At 38.6% G+C, this 14,964-nt stretch overlaps 1 protein-coding gene and 1 non-coding gene across 4 annotated transcripts in view; both read left to right on the top strand.

The window, feature by feature from the left end:
• The window catches only part of CCSER1 (coiled-coil serine rich protein 1), a 1,487,503-nt gene that overhangs the window by 800,717 nt on the left and 671,822 nt on the right, over positions 1–14,964 (top strand). The gene's annotated exons all lie outside the window — the stretch shown is intronic.
• Positions 14,463–14,569, top strand: LOC133250165 (U6 spliceosomal RNA). Its single transcript, XR_009737269.1, has one exon. It is a non-coding gene; the product is annotated as a U6 spliceosomal RNA (small nuclear RNA).

Raw genomic sequence — 14,964 nt, 5'->3', positions numbered from 1 at the left:
TACAATGCTTCTGGTGAAGTGTGATTCATGACATCCATTGTTTTGCAGCTGATTGTCAACCTGTAATGCTCTGCTGACTCTGCACTTCTTCAATGATCTTGTCTCCCTTATGCTTATCCTTCTGGAATGCTGTCATCAGCATATTGCTGTTCATGAATGACCGCCTTGAGAAACTTTATGTCACTTCTCAGTTTATTATAAGAATTTTATCTACAAAAAATAAATCAATATCAACCATAAAGTAAAATAATCACAATTCTTCACAATTTTGAAGAAAAAGTGGTTATTTTCTTCAAAACAGGAATCTAATTTTTAAACCATAATGATAAAGTCAGCAGGGTATTCTTTTATTCTGACCTTCTAAATAAAAATCAAGCAAGGAAAAGCTACAAGAATTTTTGTCATGCTTTCAACGATGTCAATCTCAATGTACAGGCAGTCACATTTCTGTTTTATGGATATTTTTTTAAATAGGAACAGTTTTCAAGGTTGAATTAAGGTTGTATTAGTCAACACTATTAAAAGTCCTAGAACTTCCCAGTAACTATATTCAAATTCAATTTTTACAAGTTGAATCTGTGTGTGTGTGTGCATGTGTGAGAGAGAGCTTTATAAGGGGCAGTAAACAGCATCCTTCTTTGCCTTCCTAAATTCAGAACTAATATCAAGCTAGAACATTCAGAGAGATTGAATTAGAATATAATACAATCCAAATCTGGCTTGGAATGCAGCCATGTAAGTATCCAATACATTCTTAGGTACCCCACTGAGGTTGCTGACAAAAATTCAGACCTCTCTCACAGGGCCAGAGTCTGTAAGCTTATGTCTGGACAAGCTGAGATTTCATCCTGTAGACAGACCACACCAGCAAGAAGGAGAGCAAGTTTGTTTACCCAATGCCACTTACCAGATTATGAATGGAGATAAGAGAGTGAGAGGTAGGAAAAGCAGCCAGAAAGATGCTTCTAGCAGAAGTCCCCTTGTGCAGATGGATCCAGGGGAATATGGAGGGTCCCTGGATAATTAAAAAGTGAGTTTTATAGACTGGGTGTGTTAATGAGGGAATGTTTGGACTTGAAGTATCAAAAATACACTGGGCCTAATTTCCTGTAGAAGTTGCTTCTACATTGATGTTTTCCCCTTAATCACCATCATTGGAGGAATCACTTTATTAATTTCTTACCCATGATGTAAAATTCAAGAAAGTGTAAGGATAGAATATGTAAGGTTTTCTTGGGAAAAAGAAAAATTCTAATCTATTCATGAAAATATTTCTTACCTGTATCAGTTCCTCAGACATATTTCATTTGTACCTATTCTTGAATGTCCTCACTTTTATCTTTTGCTTCCTGTCCTCTCCCCCTTGATTTTCTCTTAAGAAATCTGTACAGCTTAGAATTACTAGGATAGCTCCTTAGTTCATATATCATTTCCAATATGTCCCTACTTAAATTTATATACCATACAAATGCCAGAAATTTTACTGGACTTGTCATGTCTCTAATATTAAATTCCCTATAACCAGTGCTTCTGCAGTATGTCAGCTCACCAGATGGTCTCTGTTGAATCCTCTCAAACCTCATGCCTCATCTCTCATTTGCCTACTTCTTTATTTAAAAAAAAAATGGATCCAACACCTAGAATGTGCCAAAAACTACATTAGACAGTGTGGTGTCAATATGGCTCTAAATAGATTCGATCTTTGCTATAAGGAATTTATATGCTACTGCAAAAGACGGAACAAATACAGGCAAACAGCCAAATAAAAGGAGTAATTGAAATGGAGGACATGTAATTTAAAAAAAGAGAGATTAAAAGAGAATCACCTGATCTAATTTAAAGAAGACATATCTGAAGCAGTAGAGGCACCTAATATGAAGATCATTTCCAGATGGAGGAAATAGCATTTTAAAAATTTAAGTGTGAAAAAAAAAAGGGTGAAAAATCTTAGTTCACTCATGCAACTGAAGGAAGATGATCATGAGTCAGTTTTCAAGGAGAAGACTGGTATGAGATGAAGTTAGAATAATAAATAAATGCCAGGAGAGCCAGGGCTGTATTGGTTTACTGACATTTTCTCTGTCCTTATATTTTTGACCCATTTTTTGAAATATTTCAATATAAAATAAACCCCTTTACTCTTTGCCCTTTTCTACAACTTGTCAAACTTTTCCTGAGGTAGGATAACCAAAAACCAGAAGCACCTAGGAACCAGTCAGCTGCTGACATTTGTGAGACTCGGGGTAAGAACACAAAAAGGGGACTCACTTTAAAAACTGTTCAATAAAATGGTTCTAGCCTTGTAACTTGATAAATATACCTTGCTAATGCTAGCTGCTTGCCCTCGTACTGCTTCCCGATGACCGGCATGGAGACAGTGTTGTGCTCCTTGGCCTTGGTCTCGATGAGGTCCTTGAAGTTCATAGGCACAGAGCTAGTGGGCATGCCAATGCCCCCTGGGCCATGTTCTTGGCCTTGCACTGCTCCTGCATGGCCTCATACTGGAAATCCTTCCTCCACTCTGTGTGGGTGAGGAAAGATGATGGGTTAAGTCCTTAGTGTTAGACTGGCCACCAGCTCCGGCTGGGCAGACGCACCAAAGAGCGGCCAGCACAGTGGTGACGGAGGTGGACTCGGCTTACGTGAGCCTCCGTTCAGGAACAGTGCTCCTCTCAGCCACAGAAGACAGGGGAGCAGCTGCTGGCTAAGTAACTATGTGGAGGGGCTGAGAGATGAGACGAGTCTGTGTCCTGGAGCCCACAGGTGCCTGAACTGTAAATCAGTGTGGTTCATGTGCTCAGGGCCTCCACCAGGGGCCCCACTCACCAACATTCATGATGTCAACAGCCTTGTTGAACTTGTCCTTGACGGATGGGGCACCAGCACTTGGTCCGAGAACACGGACTTCCAGCCCAGGTACCACTTGGTGATCTCCTCCTAACTGGGGCTGTTACTCAGCCAGGAGCACGGCGCCTGTTGAGAGGAGACAAGTGAGAAGCCGGAGTCCACCATGGCAACAGGTGGGAGCACAGCTTCCACCTGCGTGTTTGGGTCCTGGTCCTACAAACTGGTGACACTTGCAGGGTTTCAGGGACTGAATGGGGTCAGCTCGACAGTGAAGGGCCCTGCATGTAGACTCTGCGCCTTGGCCTCCCACCCACACCCCTGGCCGCTTTGAGGATCAGGGATGACGCAGGTGAATTGCTCCAGACCACATGAGGCAAGTGTTCAATAAAGGGTGCTCACGGTGGTCCTGAGGATTTCCCTGGTGGCTTAGACGGTAAAGCGTCTATCTACAATGCGGGAGACCTGGGTTTGATCTTTAGGTCGGGAAGATCCTCTGGAGGAGGAAATGGCAACCCACTTCCAGTACTCTTGCCTGGAGAATCCCATAGACAGAGGACAGTGGTAGGCTACAGTTCATGGGATTGCAAATAGTCGGATGTGACTGAGGGGTTTCACTTTCACTTTCTTTTACTTTAGTGACTTGTAAAGCTATGATAAAATTACAGATTTTTTTTTTTTTTTGGATCCCTTAGCATCTGTGAAGGAACTTGGCAATGGGGAGAGAGCAAGTCCTGGCTCCAGACTAACCTGGTCTTTCACTGTCCTAGATTCGGCCCTTCAGAGCCTCATGACCCTCAGGAGGAATGACCTGGGTCATGTCCTAAACCAGGCAATTAATTCAAAGGTTCTGGAGTGTGGTTGAAAGGGGAAACATGGCTTTGATTTTGTACATGGGGAGAGATTCCTCTCTCCATAGACAGAAACATGGTGGGTGGATGGCCAGAATGGATTCTCTAATACAAATTTCTCTTATCTAAGTTGAAGGACAATACTGACCAGTGCAGCTATTAAGTATAGATTTAATGCTGCTGCTGCTGCTGCTGCTAAGCCGCTCCAGTCGTGTCCGACTCTGTGCGACCCCATAGATGGCAGCCCACCAGGCTCCCCCATCCCAGGGATTCTCCAGGCAAGAACGCTGGAGTGGGTTGCCATGTCCTCCAATGCATGAAAGTGAGAAGTGAAAGTGAAGTTGTTCAGTCGTGTCCGACTCTTAGCGACCCCATGAACTGCAGCCCACCAGGCTCCTCGGTCCATGGGATTTTCCAGGCAAGAGTACTGGAGTGGGGTGCCATTGCCTTCTCCGAGACCTTTCGTATTTAAATTCCAGTCTCTGTTGTTGAAAGTGGGTAATGAGTACACAGGGATTCCTGATGTTATTCTCCCTACAGTTTGTTAATGTTAGCAACTTTCTGTAACCAAAAAAGCGAGAAAATATTTTAATATCTTCTTGACAGTTCCAGGAAATTTTATGTTCTATGTGAAGAGGTTTAATTTGCTTGGTCACCATTTGTTTATAATCCTGCTGATGTCTTTAGTAATACAGCCTCATTAATGGTGGGTAAAAATAATCAATGTGCTCTGTAATATTGCTTTTTCTTTCCTGAGTTTATCCTTGGACTTGGCATCATTAAATTCCAGTAACTTTCCTTGTATTTTTATTCTTTATATTTAAATAATCTTGATGGGCTTCCCAGGTGGTGTAGTGGTAAAGATCTGCCTGCCAGTGCAGGAGATGTGAGAGATGCAGGTTCAATCACTGGGTCAGGAAGATCCTCTGGAGTAGCAAATGGCATTCCACTCCAGAATTCTTGCCAGGAGAACTGCATGGACAGAGGAGCCTGGCAGGCTACCGTCCTTGGTCTCGCAAAGGGTTGGACAGGACTGAGCAACTAAGCATGCATATCCATTGACATTGAGCACCATCTTATAAAGGACTCCAAACTCTTTTTCATCCACCCAAATTCTAGTTTAAAATTAACTCAATGTGAATTTTCTTATGTTGAATTACATTGCTTTAAATTTTAAAAGTTAGTTTTTCTCCTCTTATAGAGTGGCAGTCTCAGTCTTTCAATATTGTTTCTTCTTTCCATGAACTAATCTTTAGATCCATGATTTAGAATCTAAATTTAGGATTATACTATTTTAAGCAGTCTTTGTGTTCTTTTTATATTTTTAAGATATTCCTTTTTCTAATTCAAACCTATTCTTTGCAAAGCTTTCTTTTCAACATTTGGATAATAACACAGCCTCAGGTATGTGTGGAGAAGGCAATGGCAACCCACTCCAGTATTCTTGCCTGGAGAATCCCAGGGATAGGGGAGTCTGGTGGGCTGCTGTCTATGGGGTCGCACAGAGTCAGACACGACTGAAGTGACTTAGCAGCAGCAGGTATGTGTTCATATAGTGGGGCTATAATCAAAACCATACTCCTCCTTGGGTAGGATTTGAACCCACCTGAACCTCAGATTGGGACTCAAACCCATAATCCTTGAACTAGAAGGGGACATGAACCTACTGTCTTTTAATTCAAACTACTCACCTTGTATCAGAACTTAAGCTCGGGTTCTTTCATTTTGTCACAGAAGGAATTCAGTGTGAGGCAAAGTGATAGGCAAAGAGTGAGTTTATTAGCATAGTATGCTTGTGAGAGGTACAAGTGGGCTGGCGTGAGAGCACAGCAACCCCAGGGACCAAGGGGGCTACATTTGTATAATCAAAGAAAAAATGGGAAGGGGAGAAGACCGTATTCCTCCTCATTCTTGAGCAGACATCAAGGATTAAATCATTGATTTCTCCTTCAGTCTCATATGGTGCTTCCCAGGGAGCTGAGTGGTAAAACAACCTGCCTGCCAATGCAGTAGACACAGACAATGTGATCTCAGTTTCTGGATTGAGAAGATCCCCTGCTCTAGGAAATGGCAACCCAATCCAGTATTCTTGCCTGGAAAATTCTGTGGACATATGAGCCTGGTGGACTACAGATCATAGAGTCTCAAAAGACTCTTGACACGACTGTTTTTGATTTTCTATGGTTTAACTAGGACTGTTGTGGCACTGTTTAAATCATATGTATATTAGCAAAAGGGTGATAAAAAATACTAAAATATGGTAATTAATCTCAGGTTTTGATATCATGTACCCTTTTACCCAATTTTAGCTTTCCCCCTTCACCTATACTTCTGTCTTTTGCTGTTGTTCAATCACTCAGTCATGTCTAACTCTTTGTGATCCCATGGACTGCAGCAAACCAGGTTTCCCTGTCCTGCACCATCTCCAGGAGCTTGCTCAAATTTGCATCCATTGAGTCAAATTACTAGATTCCATGACTAGATTCAATGACTAGATTCCATGATGCCATCAAACCATCTCATCCTCTGTCATCCCCTTCTCCTCCCACCTTCAGTCTTTCCCAGCATCAGGGTTTTTCTAATGAGTTGGCTCTTCCCATAAGGTGGCCAAAGTATTGGAGCTTCAGCTTCAGCATCAGTCCTTCTGATGAGTATTCAGGGTTTGTTTCCTTTTGGATTGACTGTTTTGATCTCCTTGCAGTCCAAGGGACTCTCAAGAGTCTTTCCCAACACCAGAGTTCAAAATTATCAATTCTTCAGCATTCAGCCTTCTTTATGGTCCAACTCTCACATCCATACATGACTACTGGAAAAACCATAGCTTTGACTATACAGACCTTTGTTGACAAAGTGATGTCTCTGCTTTTTAATATGCTGCCTAGGTTTGTCATAGCTTTCTGTCCAAGGAGCAAGTGTCTTTTAATTTCATGGCTGCAGTCACCATCTGCAGTGATTTTGGAGCCCAAGGAAAGAAAGTCTCTCACTGTTCCCATGGTTTCCCCATCTATTTGCCATAAAATGATGGGACTAGATTCCATGATCTTCGTTTTTTGAATGTTGAATTTTAAGCCATCCTTTCATTCTCCTCTTTCACCTTCATCAAGAGGCTCTTTAGTTCCTCTTTGCTTTCTGCCATAAGGGTGTTGTCATCTGCATATCTGAGGTTGTTCATATTTTTCCTGGCAGTCTTGATTCCAGCTTATGCTTCATCCAACCCAAATTTTGCATGATGTACTCTGAATATAAGTTAAATAAGTAGGGTGACAGTATACAGCCTTGAGTTACTCCTTTCCTGATTTTGAACCAGCCTGTTGTTCCATGTCCGCTTCTGATTGTTGCTTCTTAACCTACATATAGATTTCTCAGGAAGAAGGTAAGATGGTCTGGTATTCCCATCTCTTTAAGAATTTTCCAGTTTGTTGTGATCCACACAGTCAAAGACTTTAGCATAGTCAATGAAGCAGAAGTGGATATTTTTTCTGGAATTCTCTTTCTTTTCCTGTGATCCAACAGATGTTGGCAATTTGATCTCTGATTCCTCTACCTTTTCTAAATCCAGCTTGAACATCTGGAAGTTTTCAATTCATGCACGGTTAAAGCCTGGCTTGGAGAATTTGAGCATTACTTTGCTAGCATGTGAAATGAGTGCAATTGTGAGGTAGTTTGAACATTCTTGGCATTGCCTTTCTTTAGGATTGGAGTGATAACTGACCTTTTCCAGTCCTGTGGCCACTCCTGAGTTTTCCAAATTTCCTGGCATATTGAGTGCAGCACTTTAACAGTGTCATCTTTTAGGATTTGAGATAGCTCAGCTGGCCTTCCGTCACCTCCACTATCTTTGTACTGATTCTTCCTAAGACCCACTTGACTTTGCACTCCAGGATGTCTGGCTCTAGGTGAGTGATCATACCATCATGGTTATCTGGGTCATGAAGATCTTTTTTGTATCATTCTGTGTGTTAGTGCTACCTCTTCTCAATATCTTCTGCTTCTGTTAGGTCCATACCGTTTTTGTCCTTTATTGTGCCCATCTTTGCATGAAATGTTCCCTTGGTAGCTCTAATTTTCTTGAAGAGACCTCTAGTTTTCCCCATTCTATTGTTTCCCTCTATTTCTTTGTATTGTTCGCTTAGGAAGGTTTTCTTATTTCTCCTTGCTATTCTTTGGAACTCTGTATTCAGATCGGTATATCTTTCCTTTTCTCCTTTGCCTTTCACCTCTCTTCTTGTCTCAGCAATCTGTAACAGCTCCTCAGACAGCCATTTGTCTTTGTGCATTTCTTTTTCTTGGGGATGGTTTTATCACTGCCTCCTGTACAGTGTCGTGAACATCCATCCATGGTTCTTCAGGCACTCTGTCTATAAAATCAAATCCCTTGAATCTATATGTCACTTCCACTGTATAATCATAAAGGATTTAAGTTATACCTGAATGGTCTAGTGGTTTTCCCTACTTTCTTCAATTTAAGTGTGAATTTTGTAATAAGCATTTTATCATCTGAGCCGTAGTCAGCTCCTGGTCTTGTTCTTGCTAACTGTACAGAGCTCCTCCATCTTCAACTGCAAAGAATATAATCAATCTGGTTTCAGCATTGACCATCTGGTGACGTCCGTATGTAGTGTTGTTTCTCATGTTGTTGGAAGAGGGTGTTGGTTTCTGTCTTGGCATGCAGAAATGCTACTATTGTCTTGTTTCTTTAATTGTCCTTGTTGGTTATCTATTTTATATTAGTAGTATGTAATGTTAATTCCAAATCCCTAATTTATCCTGCCTCTATGCCTTTCCAGTTTGGTAACCATAAATTTGTTTTTGAAGTTTGTCAATCTATTTCTGTTTTGTAGACAAATCCGTATATATCATTTTTTTTAGATTCCACATGTAAGTGATACCATGATAATTGTCTTTCTCTGAGTTACTTGACTTAGTATGATTATCTCTAGGTTTATCCATGTGGCTGCAAATGGCATTATTCCATTCTTTTCTTCTGGCTAAAATTGTTGTGTGTATGTGTGTGTATAAACACACACACACACACACATATATATATATACACACACATATATATACATACATTGCATCTTCTTTCTTTATCCATTCCTCTGTTGATGGGCATGCAGGTTTTTTCCATGTCTTGGCTATTGTAAATAATGCTGCAATGAACGTAAGAGTGCATGCAACTTTTTGAGTTATGATCTTTTTGGATATACACCCAGGAGTGGGATAGATGGGTTATATGGTAGTTCTATTTTTAGTTTTTTAAGGAACTCCCATTCTGCTCTCCATAGTGATTGTGCCAGTTTACATTCCCACCAACAATGGGGGAGGATTCTCTTTCCACCACACCCTCTCCATCACTTATTTGTAGGCTTTATGATGAGTGCCGTTGTGACCAGTGTGAAGTCATCCTTCATTGTAGTTTTGATTTGCATTTTTCCAATAACAATGTTGACATCTTTTCATGTGCCTTTTGGCCATCTGTATGTCCTCTTTGGAGAAATGTCTATTTAGATCTTCTGCCCATTTCTTTGTTTACTTCATATTGAGCTACATGAGCTGTTTGTTATACCTACTACATGAGCTGATTTATACCTGTCGGTCACATTGTTTGGAAATACTTTCTTCCATTCTGTGTGTTGTCTTTTTGTCTTGTTTATGGTTCCCTTTGCTGTGAAAAGCCTTTGAGTTTAATTAGGCTCCATCTGATATTTTTATTTTTACTTTGATTCTTCTAGGAGGTGGATCCAAAGAGCTATTGTTTCAATTTATGTCAAAGTATGTTCTGTCTATATTTTTTATAGAAGTTTTATATTATCTGATCTTACATTTATGTCTTTAATTCATTTTGAGTTTATTTTTATCTATTGTGTTAGAATGTTCTAATTTCATTCTTTTACATGTACCTTCCCAGTTTTCCCAGCAGCACTATGTGAAGAGACTGACTTTTCTCCATTATATGTTCCTGCCTTCTTTGTCATAAATTAATGGACCATAAGTGGATGAATTTATTTCTGGGCTTTCTATCCTGCCCCATTGATCTATATGCCCCCTTTGTGCCAATACCATAGTATTTTGATTGCTGTAGCTTTGTGATATAGTCTGAAGTCAGGGAGCCTGATTCCTCCAGCTTTGTTTTTTCTTTCTGAAGATTGCTTTGGCTATTCGGGATCTTTTGTGTTTCCATACAGATTGTAAAGTTTTTGTTTTTTTTTTTCATAATTTTTCTTAGCTTGAGCCTTTGGTCAGTATGTAGTGTCCTTTTTTGTCTCTTATGACAGTCTTTATTTTAAAGTCTATTTTGTCTGATATGAGTATTGCTGTTCCAGCTTTCTTTTTATTTCTGTTTACACAGAACATCTTTTTCCATCCTCTCACTTTCAGTCTGTATATGTCCCGGGATCTGAAGTAGGTTTCTTGTAGACAGCATATATGTGGGTCTGGTTTTTGTATCTGTTTGACCAGTCTGTATCTTTTAGTTGGAGCATTTAATCCCTTTATACTTAAGGTAATTATTGAGACATATGCCCTTATTGCCATTTTGTGTTTGGATCACTTTTTCTTTTTTGTGTGTGCATATTGTAGATTTTTGGCTTGTGATTCCCATGAAGTTTTGATATACCAGTCTACATATTTAATACAGCAGCTAACAAGATTGTTTTCAGTTTCTGGTCTCTTAATTTCAACTGCATTTTCAATATAGTATGTCCCCTACCTACACACCTTCAAGTTGCAAACTTTCAAAGATGTGAATGTTTCTTTATGTGTCAAATCACATGTTAGTTTGTACGTCTAGCACACATTGTCACGTGCATGCATCCTCTACAGGTGGTGGTGTTTTTGTGTCATTTATTGCACAATACTGTGTAGAGTACAGTACTACAGCATCTTTATTTCAAGTCCAGAATGTCCATAAGCAAGAGGTAGATAGAATTAAATCTAGCAAGGAACCAGAACCTGTGCCATTAATGTCAGGTGTGAGTAAGACTGCAGCTTAGCCTCCATCTCCTATTGCTGACAAACCTTGGGCTCTAACGTCTTCTCCCTCTTCTCCCTCCTCCAATCAGCAGCTCTTCTTGCTTGTTCACTTGATGCTAGTCCTTGTATGCCAGCTGTTGTACTATACTGGTGTACTTCTCAAGGTACTATACTGTAAGATTAAAGAGGTACTCTTTATTTTTTGCTATTTTTTATTTGTGTGAAAATCATTATAAACTTATTACAGTACAAGGCTATATAGCTGATTATGTTAGTTGGGTACCTAAAATAACTTTGTGGGACTTATGAACAAACTGAATATATAAATTTGCTCTTAGAATGGAACTATTTGTATGTAGGGGACTTGCTGTATCCTGAATTTGTACTCACTTAGCAGTTGCTGGTTTTGATTCTGTGCTTGTTTGTGGATGATTTCTTACTTTGATTGTATGTTTGCCCTTACTGTTGATCTTTCGTATTTGTGATACTTCTGTTTCTAGCCATGGCCTTTCCTGTTTAGAGTCCTTTAGGAATTGTTGTAAAGCTGTTGTGATGTCAGATTGCCTTAACTTCACTTGCCTGTGCAGTTTTTTGATTTCTCTATTGAATCTGAAAAAGAGCCAAGTTTACTAGCTTTTTTATTATTTTATCTTTTTTTAAATCACATTTTCTCCTTCTCAATTTTTCCCCAATGACATGTGCTTGCATGTGCACACGTGAAAGTGCAAAAATATACATTTATCAATGGTATCTATTATACTTTTTTATGATCTATGATTGGCCAATGCATAAAACATACACCAGAAATGATTCTTACAACTTAAGCAGAATATACTTTTAGAATATCCTGCTTGAACTAATCCTATTTTTAAAGAATTTAATGCCATTCAACATTTAGTTTTCAGTTTGCTTTTTTACATCTTTCAATTTTGTGTTATAATGCTGTATAAACTTTATCGTTTTATTCCTGACTCATGTTCCAAATGCCTTGTTGGTTATAATAATGGGTATTTTTTGGAATCTCAGCTCTTAAAGGAAATAAGCTGATAAATCCTCAGTTCAGTTCTGTCACTCAGTCATGTTCGACTCTGCGACCCCATGGACTGCAGCATGCCAGGCTTCCCTGTCCATCATCAACTCCCAGAGATTATTCAAACTCATGTCCATCAAGTCAGTGATGCCATCCAACCATCTCATCCTCTGTTGTCCCCTTTCTTCTCCAGCCTTCAATCTTTCCCAGCATTAGGATCTTTTCCAGTGAGTCAGCTCTTCGCATCAGGTGGCCAAAGTATTGGAGATTCAGCTTCAGCATCAGTCCTTCCAATGAATATTCAGGAATGATTTCCTTTAGGATACCAGGTTGAATCTCCTTGCAGTCCAAGGGACTCTCAAGAGTCTTCTCCAACACCACAGTTCATAAGCATCAATTCTTCGGCACTCAGCCTTCTTTATAATCCAACTCTCACATCCATACATGACCACTGGAAAAACCATAGCTTTGACTAGATGGACCTTTGTTGGCAAAGTAATGTCTCTGCTTTGTAATATGCTATCTAGGTTGGTCATAACTTTTCTTCCAAGGAGTAAGCATCTTTTAATTTCATGGCTGCAGTCACCATCTAATGTACTTAAACTGTTTTTATAGTACAGCAGAATGACTTAGTAGAATCATTAGAGCATTTAGGCAGGATGAACAGCAAAGGCAGTTTTATTTTCATACTAGCTGGATAGTGACTATGCATTTGGTATGTGTCCTTGTATACATGAAGTGGAAGCAGCAATGACACTTGCAGCTTTTCCAGCCAGAATATCTTTTTAGAAAGGACACCAGATTTTGAAGACAGATAAAGGTTTTCCAACTTGCCTCTTTCACTTAATAGCCTATGTGACCTTTAGTGACAATTTCAACTTACTAAGGACCAGTTTCCTGTTTTTCTGAGAAGAGACAATAACAGACATTGTACATTCTTGAGAGGATTCATATAAATTACTTGATACCAGTGCTTGGCATGTAACTATATTCTGTTAGTGTAGTGGCAAAGATTACAGAAGTAGAGGAAAGTGTGAATATAAGTAACTAATTTTGGCACGTTTGTAAACTATGTTTTCTTTGATTTATAAACATTATTTATGGTAGCTGATTTTAATATACAGGTGTTGTATTACTCTTGATGTTAGATGAGATTAATCAAAAATTTGGAGAGAAAACCATTACATATTTTTTATTCATATAGCAATATTCTATAAAATTCAAAACCTCTACATATTAAAAAGTCAGATAAGTCAGCAGTGTAAAATAATAAAAAATATACATAGTAAAATTCCTCTTTTTCATCATGTTTTGCTTACTTTTACTATAGAATGTGATAGTTATTTGTTAATTCTGTTTAATAAGCACACATATGTTTTATGAATCAGAATTTTTAAAAAGGTGTGTTTATAGTTTAATAAACACAATTTAATAAATATTAAATTTTATACAATTAAACACAATTTAATAAATATTGGTATTTTCATTCCTTGGAAAGTGTCTGGGGTTAAGTTACTTATAAAATGTATCTGCCAAAAACTGAATTGTTTAATATTCCTTTGTCCTTCTGAGAGAATCTGGAAGAAGAAATTGAATTGTTTGCTTACATAGAAAAATATTGGAAAAAAGCTATATTAAATCACATGCATGTGGAAATTAATTGATGGTCCAATAAAATAAATTTTAATGTACTTCAAATGTTTCTTTTCTCCAGATTGCTTCCTTGTAATTTTTTTATGTAAGGTGAAAGGAAGTATTTAAATAAGTTCTGTTGTAATTTAATTAAAGTATTATTTGGCCTTTCATTTCATTTTCAAAATAATATTTGAAAAATAAAGATAAACCTAAAATCCTTTGATAAAGAATTCTATCCTCTCTGTCATGAACTTGATTTACCACAGTCTCATTTCTTTCTATGGTCCCTTTCATTGTTTCTCCTTAGGCAAGTTTGAACTAGTAGCTGTTTATATATATATATCTTTGTCAGGGTCTCGCTCACTTCTAAATATTTTCAAATGTCATTGCCTGAGAAAGATCCCGTATCACTTCCACTCCAATTGGCTAATTTTTTTCTAAACAACCATTCAGTGACAGCAAATGTTATTGGTTCCTTACGTGTTACTACTTTTTTGCCCTCTCCTCACATTCTAATAGGAGTCTAAATAAACACAACTTGTTAATTCTCATTTTAAATTTATATTGGAAAAAGTGGCCACATTTTCACTTACCCTTTTCAAAAAATAAAAACCATCCCTTTACATATTACATCTTAGATTATCTAATCTCCATTTCACTATTGTCTGAATAGCAGCTCTAGAAGTTTTGTAAGAGGAAAGTTAGAAGGTTTGGCCATTAATAATCCATAAGGTATTTTTTGGTAAATATATATCAGTGTCAAATTATGTTTACCTAAATTATGTATGTATTTTGTTAACCAACTTGGATAACTTTCATATCTTATTAAGGATTTAAGGGAAAGAGCAAGAGAGTTCCAGAAAAACATCTAAAGAGCCTCTTGATAAAAGTGAAAGAGAAGAGTGAAAAAGTTGGCTTAAAGCTCAACATTTAGAAAACTAAGATCATGGCACCCAGTCCCATCACTTCATGGGAAATAGATGGGGAAACAGTGGAAATAGTGGCTGACTTTATTTTTATGGGCTCCAAAATCACTGCAGATGGTGATTGCAGCCATGAAATAAAAATACGCCTACTCCTTGGAAGGAAAGTTATGACCAACCTAGACAGCATATTAAAAAGCAGGGATGGTGCTCGCTTCGGCAGCACATATACTAAAATTGGAATGATACAGAGAAGATTAGCATGGCCCCTGCACAAGGATGACACGCAAATTCGTGAAGCGTTCCATATAAAAAAATAATAATAATAAAAAGCAGGGACGTTACTTTGCCAACAAAGGTCCCTATAGTCAAAGCTATAGTTTTTCCAGTGGTCGTGTATGGATGTGAGAGTTGGACTATAAAGAAAGCTAAGTGCTGAAGAATTGATGCTTTTGAACTGTGGTGTTGGAGAAGACCCTTGAGAGTTCCTTGGACTCCAAGGAGATCCAACCAGTCCATCCTAAAGGAGATCAGTCCTGGGTGTTCATTGGAAGGACTAATGCTAAAGCTGAAACTCCAATGCTTTGGCTACCTGATGCGAAGAGCTGACTCATTGGAAAAGACCCTGATGCTGGGAAAGATTGAGGGCAGGAGGAGAAGGGGATGACAGAGGATGAGATGGCTGGATGGCATCACTGACTCGATGGAC

The sequence above is a fragment of the Bos javanicus genome, chromosome 6 (assembly GCF_032452875.1).
Source record: "Bos javanicus breed banteng chromosome 6, ARS-OSU_banteng_1.0, whole genome shotgun sequence".
In the NCBI taxonomy this organism is placed as follows: domain Eukaryota; kingdom Metazoa; phylum Chordata; class Mammalia; order Artiodactyla; family Bovidae; genus Bos; species Bos javanicus.
The sequence above is the reverse complement of the archived record's forward strand: the minus strand, read 5'-3'. Positions and strand labels throughout refer to the sequence as shown.